At 45.1% G+C, this 14,987-nt stretch overlaps 1 non-coding gene across 1 annotated transcript; it reads right to left on the bottom strand.

Moving 5' to 3' along the window:
• Positions 1 to 3,224: 3,224 nt before the first annotated feature.
• On the bottom strand, positions 3,225 to 3,284 carry LOC112611741. The gene has a single exon (XR_003116722.1). It is a non-coding gene; the product is annotated as a U7 small nuclear RNA (small nuclear RNA).
• Positions 3,285 to 14,987: the final 11,703 nt, after the last annotated feature.

Below are 14,987 nucleotides of genomic sequence, written 5' to 3'. Positions count from 1 at the left end.
CACAAATACGTTTGCTCTACAATACAACTCATTTGGCATTTGACATATGTTATCTTGAGTTGTTAGCTATCTATTTACATGTATGTCTTGTCCCCCTATCAAGATGGTAAATTTATTGAGGGAGGAGGGCCTGGATCCAATTCTGCTAGGTCCCCTGCACTGACCAGAGTGTCTTGTGTATAGACATCCAATACTATTTATTGCTAATTACCTAAAGGATCGATCTTGCCTCTGCCATAAAAACTTTATTATGAAGATCCTACTCATTGATGGGGTTCTGTGGCTTTCTTGGTGTGATCAGATTAATATGTGAAAAATTAATGTGTAACCACCATCTTGTAGACACCAGCATCCCCAAGTCTCTGCTATACACAAATCTGTCATCATTCTGGTTAAAATGCATCGAACCCAGACACCGTCGACCCACAGCTAAAGCTATCTCTGAGTCCCCTGAATTGCATTTTTCCATGAAATAATAATAATGAGACTTTATCTCATTTAACCCCGACAATATTCTATAAGGCAAGTACTACTACCATCCCCATTATATAAACGGGAAAACCAAGGCATGGAGAGCTGAGACTATTTGCCCGAAGCCACAAGTGAGTGGTGGAGCTGAGATTTGAACCCAGGTAGCCTGACACGAGGTGGAAGCATGTAACTGCTATGCCAGTCTGCCTGATTTGGTGACAAAAAGACAGCCTGGTCTCAGAGCTCTAACACGAAGGCAAAGATATAAAAGAACCAGTAACATGGCACAGTGTCCCTGCAAGCCCCCAGGGGAAGATCTTTATGGCAGAGACTTCTTTCTCCACAGCCATGGTGAGAAAGACAACCCTGGCCCACAGGGGGACATTTTTTCATGGGATTTGTGGCAACTGTGCTGTTCATGCTGGCGTGGGGAACACTGGCTCAGTCTCTCATCAAAGGCTCCCATCCGGGACCCTCACTCATGGCTGCCCACCCAGAGGTCGCACCTAGGGGTTAAACCTAGGGGTTCCTCCTGTAGAGCAAGGACACGGAGCCATTTTTCTCCTCCTTCCCATTGTACTGTCTCTTGTTGGTGATTTTTTTTTTTTTAATTTATGATTTTCGGCCCAGCCGGTTGTTAGCCTGCTGTGTTTGGAAATGGTAGATGATTAAACCTCCTGGCCAGGTGTAAATGCAACCTTTGTCATCTGGAGGCTGGGAGAATTACCTTGTTGAGCTGCAGCCTCCCTGTGGCTCCACACTTTCTGCTTCAAGCAGAACCTCTCCCAGGCTAAGGTCTACAAGGCTTAGGCCTACCATTGGATTACCCTGCTCTGAGTGAGCCCAGCCCAGAAGCCAGAGATCACAGATGTACCCACATGGCCACAAAAGCTCTGAACAGACCCTAAAATTTGGAGGTGGAGAATCAAGCACCTGTCTCTCTCTCTCTCTCTTTCTCTCTCTCTCTCTCAAGGGAATTTTTACTAGGTAAATAATAAAAATATGTAATCATTGACTAGGCCTTTAAACCTGAACTGAAGGTACGTTTGCATTTCTGTTGCCAATAGAGATTCCCACTAGTCCCTTACTCTGCCTCAATAGCCACCTCTCAGAGTCTACTTGTCCACTTGGCTACTGGGATATCATTTCCATGTTCAGTTCCAGGGAGCTACAGCCACACAGAGAGGTGAGAACCAGCCCCAAGGCTGCAGCTCGAGGAGGTCACTTAGAGAAATGGATTTACAAATCCCTTCCCTTAGGAAGCCCTACAGTTGGCCACAAACCCTGACCACAGGCCTGTGAGAGGGAGAGGCCAAGCCAGGACTGACTCCCTGTGCTGTGAAATTGTGAACCCAGAGGACAAGAAGTTCTGGATCTGCATGGAAGGCATCAGCAGCCCAGTGTCCTGAAGCATCAGCCAAAAGCCTTGTGTTGACTTTGTAAGGCTGAGTTCCCACCAATAGACTCAGGCTTCAGGAAGCTATTTCTGAACAAACAGCATGCAGCAAGTGAGCTCTCTGTGCCTGTTCCCAACGCACTGAGCTTGGCCCCTGCTCAAGGTGAGCTGAAGGCAGTGAAACCTGTTCTCGGGTTGCTTTCATTGGTCAAAGTCCTTTTCTCAGTGTTGGGTGGCTCTTGTTGAATTTTGGTGCCATTTGGGAAGATATGTAAAAGTCTACTTGAGCCTTCTCTGTGGGCAGTAAATAAATGTTTGTCAAAGACCAAATGACTAACTCAAGAAGTCAATTAGCATGTGTGTAGTGAGCATCCCCTGAGCCCAGCCCTAAATAACACGCGGTGAGAGGCTCACAGACACCCCAGCAGCAGCAGCAAATTGGGAGGTGGGGGGACAAAACGAACACCCCTGGGATCGTTCAAAAACAACCCGATGCTAAACAACTAAATTTGCCTTAACTTTGACCCATTTTGCTCTTTGCAATGTATGTGACAGATGACATGGCTCTGCGAAGTTTTCAAAGGCTTTTGGCTGAAAGCAATGCCATTTTAACCAGCAAGAGGATAGAGACACGCCCAGCAACGGCAGGCTCATTCAATATGCAAGCAAAGAAGGAGGCTTCATCCTGGGTTGGAGTCCTTTCATGGATGGCAGGATGCAGATTAAGTGGCAGATTAAGTGGGGAGGAGAAAGGTTTATCTCAACCAGTGCAGGAATGCAGGGTCAGCAAGAGACTGGGGACTGGAGACAGCTCCAAAAACTGCACTGAGGGGTTTCCTTTCAGGTGCAGTGAGAAATAAGTATGCTGAGTCAGAAGGAAGAACTCCCTGCAGGGCCTCGAGGTTGCTCACGTTTCTCTAACTCAGGACAGGCGTCCCTGAAGAGGTGCGTTTGGAAGACTGGACCACACAGGACCATCTGCAGAACCCATCGCAGAGGAACGGGATCAGCCCGGGGGATGGAACTTGATGGAAAGCAGAAAGGAAGAGTCCATCTTAGAGATATTTTGAAGAAGCAAAAGATAGAATGTGTGACAGGCGGGATGCTGCAGCCAGTGGCGAGAGAACAGGGGAAGCTGCCCTGACTATCCTGAAAGATATGAGGCAGGATAAACAGAACCAGGATAGATGGGAGGGGACAACCATAAGCAGAAGCGGCACTTCATCGGAGGCTCCTCAACTCCGAGCTGGGTGTCCTCTGAGCAGCCAGAATTCCCATGCCCTCCTTTCTCTTTTATTTTTTAAATCTTTCTTTTTTATTTATTTGTTTTTATTTTTATTTTTTGGGGAGATGGGGGGAGAACTTTCCAGTAAAAAGCAGAAAGCCTGCTAGACAAATTCGAAAAGCTGTAACACTCAAGTCCTCCTTATCTGAGGCCTTAGCATCTCCTTTTCTCCTCGTTCTCAATTTGGCTTCATTTTGCCCCAGATTCTTCCCCAGCCCAGTCTTGCCTCCTCTTCAAATGACTGCTGACTCATCTTTGAGGAAGAGACGCTACTGCAGAATAAAAGATACAGCCAATGAGACTTTGTTCTTAATGTGGAGACCACAGTCCTGGACACCATCAGGAGGCTCATCTTGGAGAGTTTCGATTATCCTTCTCCAAAAGACCACCCTCAGAGCACACCAGGCTTTTATACACGGGTGATCCAAATAGAAAGATAGACAGGGCTGTGTTCTAAAGAAGGAAAGAGGGAAAAAGAAATAACTTTGTTCAGGAAGGAATGTAAGGGTTGATGGCAAGCCAGGAGGGATAACACTTTAGGCCTGGCACAGACCTCAGAAAGGGTTTCTGTTTGTTGACCAGACACAGAGGTTCACGCTGGTAATCCCAGCACTTTGGGAGGCTAAGGCGGGAGGATCACTTGAGGTTAGGAGTTCAAGTGTAGGCTGGCCAACATGGTGAAACCCCGTCTCTACTAAAAATACAAAAATTAGCTGGACATGGTGGCAGGCACCTGTAATCCCAGCTATCCAGGAGGCCAAGGCATAAGAATCGCTTGAACTCAGGAGGTGGAGGTTGCAGGGAGCCGAGATCGCGCCACTGCACTCCAGCCTGGGCTACAGAGCGAGACTCCATCTCAAAATAAATAAATAAATAAGAAAGAAAGAAAGAAAGAAGGAAAGAAAGAAAGAAGGAAAGAAAGAAAGAAAGAAAGAAAGAGAGAGAGAGAGAGAGAGAGAGAGAGAGAGAGAAAGAAAGAAAGAAAGAAAGAAAGAAAGAAAGAAAGAAAGAAAGAAAGAAAGAAAGAAAGAAAGAAAGAAAGAAAGAAAGAAAGAAAGAAAGAAAGAAAGAAAAGGAAGGGTTTCTGTCTGCAAAGTCCTTGCACTGGATGGGGAGGGAGGTTAGGAAAAATGGATGCCAGCCTGGTAGTGGCTGATCGAATGAAGGAACAGAGTGAGTGAGTGAGTGAGTGGCTTTAACACTAACATTTATGTAGCGATTCAGGAATACTCTGTGCCAAGCACTGTGCTAGGGTGGGGGGCACCTTTCAAGGAAAAGTTAACACAGCCCCTATGCAGTGGGGACCCACAGTTCATACAAAGACAAATAATCAGCATGTGAACTGTCTCAACAAGGTACAGTAACAAGGGACCGACTCCTCCTGGAGGAGGTGAGAAAACTCCATGGATGAGGAGGCAGTTGATCCGGATCAAGGAGGGTAAAAACACAGATATGCACACGCGCGCGCACACACACACACACGTACATACACACACACACGCACACACACGCACACACACGCACACGTACATCCACACACACACACACACACGTACATACACACACACGCGTGCACACGCACACGTACATCCACACACACACACACGCACATCCACACACACACAGTAAAGAGGAATGCAGAACCCACCAAGTCAAGGGCCAATGGAAGAACACCGTTGACCCATACCAAAGCAGGGACATATGATGGTGTCCAGGGAGCTCTCACGAACTCAGGAAAGTTCTGAGGGACTGGCACACAGGGTGTGAGGGGAGAGAGCCGGGAGGAGACTGGCCTTCCCATGATGCCGTTAACTGACAAGGACCCATGGGTGGGTCAAGAAGATGATGGCAAAACCATGAATTCTGTTTTGGACAGGCTTTTCTCTCACTGCCGGTCTCTTTATCCTCCTCTCATAGCAGCCTAAACGACCCCCCAAAGCCTTGTCACTTGATCTATCTCATGTTCCAAAAGCAAAATGAACAACTGAGCATGAAACAGGATTACTTTCATGGAAGCATTTCAGATGCCGGCATTTTTTTTTGGTTTTGTTTTGTTTTGCTTTGTCGAGATGGAGTCTTGCGCTGTCGCCTAGGCTGGAGTGCAGTGGTACAATCTAGGCTCACTGCAACCTCGACCTCCCAGGTTCAAGAGATTCTCGTGCCTTAGCCTCCCAAGTAGCTGGGATTACAGGCATGCGCCACCACACCTGGCTAATTTTTGCATTTTTAGTAGAGACAGGGTTTCACCATGTTGGCCAGGGTGGTCTCAAACTCATGACCTCAGGTGATTCACCCACCTCATCCTCCCAAAGTGCGGGATTACAGGCGTGAGCCACAGTGCTCAGCCAAATGCCGGCATTTTAATTTACAGTCATTCTTCACTTTGGAAAGCAACTCCCATGTGGTCAGCATTCAGTATTGTCCTAAAATGTGGTACTCTTGATCTCCAGTTTAAAATTACTAAGAGATTCCGACAAAGCAACTTGACATGTTAATATATGCAAGAATGTTGGCACATGATGGGAGATATTCCCATTTATCTTTATGATTATGAAATGAATGACTGTACGGACTTCACGCCAGGCCCTGTGTGAAAGGCCGCAACAAGCTAAACAGTCCCTGCCCTCAAGTGCTTCATAGTTTAGCGAGGAAGGCAGGTGTGTAAACAAATTGTTACAATGAGATTGCCATCATATAGGAGAAAAAGCCGGACATAAAATAAGAGCTCTTTATTGCTAAAGTACAAAGGGCAAAGGGGCATGTGGCCCAAGCCAACACAGGACCTGATGCCAAGTCGGAGAGTCTGATCTTTATCTAGAAAGTAATGTTGAGCCACTAAAGAGTTTTGAAGCTGAAGAGTGACGTTATCAAGACCGCATTCTGGAAAGATCTATTTGGCAGCTGTGCAGATGATAGCTTAGTTAAAGAAGATTTGGGAAACAGTAGACCAGCCAAAAGGACATTTCAAATATCTAGATCTGGGGTGTCCAGTCTTTCGGCTTCCCTGGGTCACAACGGAAGAACTGTCTTGGGTCACACACAAAATACACTAACACTAGAGATAGTTGATAAGCTTTAAAAAAAAACCGCAAAATAATATCTCTCTCTCTTTTTTTTTTTTTTTTTTTGAGATGGAGTCTCTGTCACCGAGGCTGGAATGCAGTGGTGCAATCTTGGCTCACTGCAACCTCCACCTCCCAGTTCAAGTGATTCTCCTGTCTCAGCCTCCCAAGTAGCTGGGATTACAGGCACATGCCACCGTGCCTGGCTAATTTATAATGTTTTAAGAAAGTTTGTGAATTTGTGTTGGGCCACATTCAAAACCGTCCTGAGCTGCATGTGGCCCGCAGGCCACAGGTTGGGCAAGCTTTATCTAGATCTAGCTTTATCATAGATGTTGACATTCTGAACCAAAGGGGTACCAGGAAGGGACAGAAAGCAACGCACAAATCTAGGAGCTATTTGCAAGCTAGAATCAACAGAGCTTAGGGACTGATCTGATACTGGAGATGCAGGAGAGGCGCATGTTGAGATGCTTCCCTGGTTCCTGGTTTGGGTAGTGGGGCGGTTGGTGAAATATTACCAAGAGAAGAGATGGGGAAAAAAGCAGTTTGAGGTGGGAGATGAAGAGCAAGAAGGAGAAGAATGAATTCCGATTTGGATATGATGAATTTGAGAAGCTGAGAGTCCCATCAATGGAAGGCCTGGGAGGCAGCTGGATATTCAAGCCTGCAAGAAACAAAATTGGGGCCAGGAGGACTAAATTACTGCATGACCTTCAGCAACTGTCTCAGTCTCAGAGTATTTACCTGAAAAACGGAACAGCAGATCTGTGTATGACACTAGGTTGCACAGAAACTGGGGGGTACCAGGGAATGCCTAGTCCTGAGGTTTCCATCATGTAAGAGAGGGTCTCAGGCCCACCGAAAGCTTCAGCCATAGCTTTCACCAGAAAGAGCTGCAAATGCTTGTTCCAAGGCCCCCAAAGTGGGACTGAAGATAACTCACCAAAGCAGCGCTCACTCAGTCCTGACGGTATTGCTGAATCTCAAAGTCAGCTCCTGCTCAGGCACCATCTTTAAAGAGCCAAACCATGAGACCCGGGCGTGGGGGGAGTCATTCCTCTCAGCAGCCCGCAGTGGGCACCATTTAGAGGACGAACCAGGATGGGCTCTCAAGACAATTTCTATGGAGCCAGAGCCTCTCAGCAGCCCCCTCCATGCCTCATCCCCCGCTGGCTAACACGGTGAAACCCCGACTCTACTAAAAATACAAAACATTAGCCGGGCTGGTGGCGGGCGCCTGTAGTCCCAGCTACTCGGGAGGCTGAGGCAGGAGAATGGCGGGAACCCGGGAGGCGGAGCTTGCAGTGAGTGGAGATCCGGCCACTGCACTCCAGCCCGGGAGGCAGAGCGAGACTCCGTCTCAAGAAAAATAAAAAAGTATTGGAAGTTTTACGATGCCTTTGTGTTTCAATTAGAACAATTGAATATTCATATGCCAAGAAATAAAATAAAATTAACTTTGACTTATACCTTACATCATATAAAACAATTAACTTGGAAAGAATCACAAACCTAAATGTAAGTCTTACAACTACAAAACTTCAAAAATAAAACACTGGGGAAAAACTCTGTGATCTTGGGATAGGCAAAAAATTCTAAGGTAGAACACAAAAGGCACAAAGCTTTTTTTTTCAGACAGGGTCTCACTCTGTCATCCAGGCTCTGGAGTGCAGTGACGCAATGAGAGCTCACTGCAGCCTCAGTCTCCCAGGCTCACACAGTTCTCTCACCTCCCCCTCCCAAGTAGCTGGTACTACAGACATGAGCCACCATATCTGACTAATTCTTTTTTTTGGAAATATGGAGCCTCATTATGTTGCCTAGGCTGGTCTCAAACTCCTGGGCTCAAGCAATGCTCCTGCCTCAGCTTTCAAAGTGCTGGGATTACAGACATGAGCCACCATGCCCAGCCATATTTTTTAAAGTTCATAAATTGAACTTTATCAAAATTGAAAACATTTGCTCTCCTGAAGATGCACTTAAGAAAATAAAAAGTCAAGTCATAGACTGGAATAAAGTATTTGTAAAAGTTTACCTGATAAAGGATAATATCCAAAATCTATAAAGAATTCTCACACTTAGAAATTAGAAAGTAAAAAATGAACAAAAAGAAAATAAATCTGGCCAGTGAGGTGGCTCACACCTGTAATCCCAGCACTTTGGGAGGCCGAGGTGGGTGGATCACTTGAGGTCAGTAGTTCAAGACCAGCCTGGCCAAATTGGCGAAACCCTGTCTCTACCAAAAATATAGAAATTAGCCTGACTTGGTGGCAGGTGCCTGTAATCCCAGCTACTTGGGATGCTGAGGCAGGAGGATGGCTTGAACCTGGGAAGCAGAGGTTGCAGTGAGCCGAGATCGCGCCACTGCACTCCAGCCTGGGGGACAGAGCTAGACTCCGTCTCAAAAAAAAAAAAAAAAGAATTCTCACACTTAATAATAAGGAAACAAACAACTCAATTAAAAACGGGTACATAGTTGAATAGACATTTCACCAAGGAAAATATATGGATGTCAAGTGAGCACATTAAAAGATGTTCAGCATCAGTCGTCAGTAGTCACCGCACACTTATATGGGTGACTAAACCAAAGAAAGAAAGAAAATCAACCCTGTCAATATCAAGCACTGGTGAGAATGCAAAGCACTGGAACTCTCATTCATCGATGGTGGGAATGCAAAATGGCCAACCAACCACTTTCAAAAACCGTTTGTTATTTTCTTTTTTTTAATCATTTTTTTGCAGACTGATGCTCCTTTCTCTTTCCCATTGAGCACCCTTCTAGCTTCAGCAGGGCAGAACTCTTCTCCAGATGTGTGTAACTTATGTCTGAATATCGGGGAGTAGCTGAAGGATACAGAATTTCTTCCAAATATCACGCCTCTGGGTTCTAGGAGCCAGCAGAAAGCCAGGAACCTTGCTCTGTTTGTTATAGGTGGAGGATCTTCCTCTGGTTCCCCTCATTTCCTGATGTGTGTTTTGGAATGGATTACATATTCTCCCATTTTTTATTTTTATATTTATTCATTTATTTGTTTGTTTATTTATTTATTTATTTTGCGACAGAGTTTGGCTCTGTCACCCAGGCAGGAGTGCAGTGGCATGATGTTGGCTTGTATATCTCGGCTCAGTGCAACCTCCGCCTCCCAGTTCCAAGTGATTCTCCTGCCTCAGCCTCCCAAGTAGCTGGAATTATAGGCATGTGCCACCATACCCAGCTAATTTTCATATTTTTAATAGAGACAGGGTTTCATCTTGTTGGCCGGGCTGGTCTTTAACTCTTGACCTCAGGTGATCAACCCACCTAGGCCTCCCAAAATGCTGGGATTACAGGTGTCAGCCACCGCACCTGGCCACAATTTTTTTTTTTTTTTGAAACGGAATCTCACTGTGTCACTCAAACTGGAGTGCAGCTGCACGATCTTGGCTCACTGCAACCTCCACCTCCCAGGTTGGAATGATTGTCCTGCCTCAGCCTCCCAAGTAGCTGAGACTACAGGCATGCACCACCACCCCTGGCTAATTTTTGTATTTTTAGTAGAGACAGGGTTTCACCATGTTGGCCAGGCTGGTCTCGAACTCCTGACCTTATGTGATCTGCCCACCTCAGCCTCCCAAAGTGCTGGGATTACAGGTGTGAGTCACCACGCCCAGCCTTCTATTGTTGTTGTTGTTGTTGTTGAATTGAGAGGACCAGTGTGAAGACACTGAAGAAAATGGTTCTTCAACAAAAACTGATTAACTTTATGTAAAGTAAATGATATCTCAATAAATCTGTCTTAAGAAAAATAACACATGAAAAGAAAATCACTTTTATGGGATTTCTCTTTTCACTTCTAAGATAATGTGTTTATATGCATTCTTCACCAAACTGGCTCCATCATGTGGGTCAGCTTTATGCTGTTCTTTGCATGACAGTATGGACAAAGTAAGAATGGAAGCCTAAGAGATGAACTCCACACAACCCTAATTAGAGTTCATTCTTCTTAGGTATGTCCTCACCTCAGTCAATCATTTTATCTCACACACACACACACACTCAACACACACCCCACAGAGGCTTTGCATCTCGTGCACTGTTGTTGGAGATATAAATGGGTATAGGCTCTGGTGGATGGGTAATTTGTATGAAAAACACTAAAAATGCTCAAATATACTTACCCAGAATTTTTTTTTTAATAGTCTTGCTCTGTTGCCCAGGCTGGAATGCAGTGGTACAATGTTGGCTCACTGCAGCCTCCACCTCCCAGGTTCAAACAATTCTCCTGCCTAGGCCTCCCGGGTAGCTGGGACTACAGGCACACAACACCATGCTCGGCTAATTTTCTGTATTTTTAGTAAGGACTGGGTTTCACAATGTTGCCCAGGCTGGTCTCAAACTCCTGACCTCAAGTGATTCACCCGCCTTGGCCTCCCAAAGTGCTGAGATTATAGGCAAGAGCCACCATGCTTGGCCTCACCCAGAAATTTAACTTTATTTTAGGGAACTAGCAAGTGCGTAGGAAATAATAGTAAATATACTAAAAACTGTGACTTATAATGGCATCCAAGTGCCTAAACACAGACTCAAGCTAGACTGCCTGGTTCAGATCCAGCTCTACCACTTACTTGCTGTGTGCCCTTGAGGTAAGTTACTGCACCTCTCTGTGCCACAGTTTTGTTAGCTGTGAAATGGAGACAATAATTGTACCTACACCCTAGGTTTGTTAAGGAGTTAAATGAGATGCTTTATGTAAAGCAATCCACACAGTTCCTGTCCCATAGTAAGGCTTTAAAAAATATTCGCTATTGTTATGGGTGGAAATGTGTTCCCTGCCCAAAAAACTCATATTTGAAGCCCTGTCCCCAGTACCTCAGAATGTGACTGTATTTGAAGACAGGGTGATTAAAGAGGTAATTCAGGCTGGTTGCAGTGGCTCACACCTGTTATCCTAGCACTTTGGGAGGCCGAGGGGGGTGGATCACCTAAGGTCAGGAGTTCAAGACCAGCCTGGCCAACATGATGAAAGCCCGTCTCTACTACAAAAATTAGCCAGGCGTGGTGTTGGTAATCCCAGCTACTTGGGAGGCTGAGGTAGGAGAGTCCCTTGAAACTGGGAGGCGGAGGTTGCAGTGAGCCAAGATTGAGCCACTGCACTCCAGTCTGGGAAACAAAGTAAGACTCCATCTCAAAAAAAAAAAAAAAAGAGGTAATTCAGTCAAAATGAGGGCATTAAAGTGGGCTTAATCCAATATAACTGACATCCTTATAAGAAGAAATGAGGACGCAGATAGGCACAGAGGGAAGACCGTGTGAGGACACAGGAGACGGCCATCTGTACACCCAGGAGAGAGGCTTCAGGAGAAACCAAATCTGCTGACACCTCGATCTTGGGCTTCCAGCATCCAGACTGTGAGGAAATAAATTTCTGTTAATTTTAGTCACCTCATCTGTGGTATTTTGTTATGGCAGCCCTAGCAAACCAATACAGCTATTAAATTACCAAATAGGGCAATTGGTTAAATAGATTTTGGTACAATCACAATGGAATACTATATACAGCCACTCAAAACAATGCTCTTGGTACGTATTTACTGATCCATAACGAATGAAATATTATTAGAGTGAGAAAAACAGGCTACTAATATGCATAGAATAACACTTTTTCGTTTATGTGTATGCACATGTGAAATGTGGAAAGCATGATTATCTGCAAGAGAGAGGATTATTTCAGATTTCTTTTTTTTTTATTTATTTTTATAGAGACAGGGTCTCACTATGTTGCCCAGGCTGGTTGCAAACTCCTGAACTGAAGTGATCCGCCTGCCTCTGCCTCCCAAAGGGCTGGGATTACAGGCGTGAGCCACCGCACCCGGCTGTGCAAGACATTTAGATTTGCCCCGAGGATTAATGACTTCACAAAGCGTTTGCCAGGAACTCTTCAAAGCTGGAAACAGAAGCCCTGGAGCATTAAATAAAAGTAAATACTTAGGCCATTGGTTTCTTCCTTGCTTTTCAAAGGGCAGTTTACTTCCTGGATTATCATTACAGTAGTCTGTTCTCCGGAAACCAGGATTGTTCAAGTGCCACAGATCAGGGTTGGGGCAAAAGAAAAACACAAAAAATCTAAAGATCACCTTGTTATAATTCCACTGTGCATGCTGTTTCCTCGTGTTGAGCCTGTGTCTGGAAAAGCCAAGGCATAAAGCATTCTTGTTGTGCGTGGTCCCCCAAAGGCATGTGGGTTTGGGCTGCAGACCCGGATTCTTCTCTCTTTGAGATTTACCAATTCCATTTGGAGAAGAAGTTCAGTTTCATTACACTAAAAAGAAAGCAGCTGCACCGGTCACTAAGGTGGGGATTCACATCAACAAATATTTAATGAGCTTCTAGAATTTGCCAGAAACTGTATCAATGCTAGCGAGAGGCCAGTGGCTCATGCCTGTAATCCCAGCACTTTGGGAGGCTGAGGTGGGACCACCACTTGAACCCAGGAGTTTGAGACCAGCCTAGGCAACATAGCGAGATCCTGTCTCTACAAAAGAAAATATTAGCTAGGCATGGTGGTGCACACCTGTAGTCCCAGCTACTTGGGAGGATTGCTTGAGCCCAGGAGGTCGAGGCTACAGTGAGCCATGTTCATGCCACTGCACTCCAGCCTGGGCAACAGAGTGAGACCCTGTCAAAAAAAAAAAAAAAAAAAAAAGCGCTAGAGAGAATACCAAAATAACTTAAGACCTGGTGCCACTGTCAACACATTTGCAATCTATTTTGCAGACAAACATGTAAACAACAATATAAGATAAAGGAAGTAGCTGTCTCAGCAGTGTGGGTTTTTAACTGAGGCCATGGGATGGGCCCCTGGTCTGTGACCTGCAAATATTACAGGCAAAGTGTGCATGGGCAGGCCTGGAGCTCTGCCTGGAGGTGGGGGCACACACGTTTTTCAGTTCTCAAAGGGTGGTGGCACCCACAGGCAAGAGACTGCAGAAACGGGTTGGGTGACATATTCTAATCACTTTCATGTCCCCAGCAGCATCTTGCGAGTGAAGTGAAGAATCCTGTAGCAGGAGCGTAAGGACTAGGGGCCAGTGGGGCATTGTTCGATTCCGTCTGAAAAGGGTTCTTCCACTTCTTTTTCAGTTTCCTCACATTATCCCCTTCTACGGGAGGGCATTCCCCAGAGCGTTAGGTCTCAAGCTGCTGGCAAAGTGCCTGTGTTCGTGCTGAAAGACTTTGGGGGCTTTAAAAAAAATGTTTCAGATTCTCCTGGCAACATGACTGCAGCTGGGAACAGGCTCATTTGCCTGTCCTGGATCTGGTATTTCTCACGGAATTTTGACCAATAAGAAAAACATATTCCCAGAATCACAGGAAGTTTGTCCACAATTTTAAGGTGTTTTTTTCTTACCCCAAAAAGTATTGTGAAAACTCTAAGTAGACTTTAGGAAGCGACGCTGGAATTACCCTAACCAGTTGAGAGGTCCATTCTCCCAACCCTTAATGGCAAATGTTGGTGACAGATTCATGTTATGATCCAATTGGCTAAGACAGGAGGCGAATCACAGCCCAGGAATATTCACTGGGGGCTCTAAGTACAAAGGAAAACTCCTGACCTTCAAAGTGTTGCAAAAACTGGTCTTCCCATCTCGTTAACTATATTTTCATTCTCCTTTCAGCTTTTCTTGGAGATTTTCCATGCTTTTTCATCTGCCAAGAATGGCTTTTCTCTTTTTTCAGCCAACCTGTAATCTGCTCTTCCTTCAAAATCTGACTCATAATGGTCACTCAGCAAACACCTCAATCACGCCTACCTGCCTCCGATCACTCCCCTATTATATTCCTTGAAGGCTCACTCACTTCAAATTCACCATAGGTAGTGATTCACACGTGTCATTCATTCAAAACACATTTACTTAGCACACATCATGTGCTATGCATTGAAGCAAGAAATTTTATTTAAATTCTACCCCAGTCCTGTAAGATAGGATTATTGTTACTGTTTGACAGATGAGAAAACTGAAACTCACAGAGGGCAGAAAATGTGTCTATTTAATGAACTCCTAGAATTTGCCAGAAGCTGTATCAAAGCTAGGGTAGAAAAAATTGTCTAAAGTTCAGCCTCTGAAACCCACCCAAATCTAGTTGTAAATGTCAGCAATTGCACAGCAATTATTAGATGCTGTGCTGGTTAAGTGCTTCATCTGTATTCCTTTAATCTTTATAAGAATCCTATGAGAAAGGTACTCTTAGTATCCCCATTTTATAGACAAATAAACTAAAGAAGAGAGATTAGATGGATAAGGTCACACGGCTAATACCAGGAGAGCTGTGATTTTCACCCAGGCTGTCTGGCTTCAGAGTTTATGCTCTTAGCCACTGCTGCCTTTGAAGATACAATTTCAAAGTTCAACCTTATTCCTCTGAAGCACAGTACTAATTTTTACTCCATTTGTTGCTTGTGAGTTAATAAAGTCCTTTTAATACGTTTGCTTTGTCTCCCCAACAAAATCACAAGTTTGTTCATTGATTCATTCCTTTAACAAGCAATATTAAAAGTCCACAGTTGTCTGGAGCTTCGGGAGCAGGTGTGGGGCATGGGGGTCACGTGCTGTGCCCACTCTTTCCTTAAGGTTTATACCACTCCTCTACATGCTAGGACCTCCCACAAAACTCAGCAGAGTTTGAGCAACAGCAGACCCTTAGAAAATGTTGTAACTGGGCCAGGCATGGCGGCTCACGCCTGTAATCCCAGCACTTTGGGAGGCTGAGGTGGGAGGATCACCCGAGGCC

This window comes from Theropithecus gelada, chromosome 18, assembly GCF_003255815.1.
Source record: "Theropithecus gelada isolate Dixy chromosome 18, Tgel_1.0, whole genome shotgun sequence".
Lineage (NCBI taxonomy): Eukaryota > Metazoa > Chordata > Mammalia > Primates > Cercopithecidae > Theropithecus > Theropithecus gelada.
Note: the sequence above shows the minus strand (reverse complement) of the source record. Positions and strands in the feature narration are given on the sequence as shown.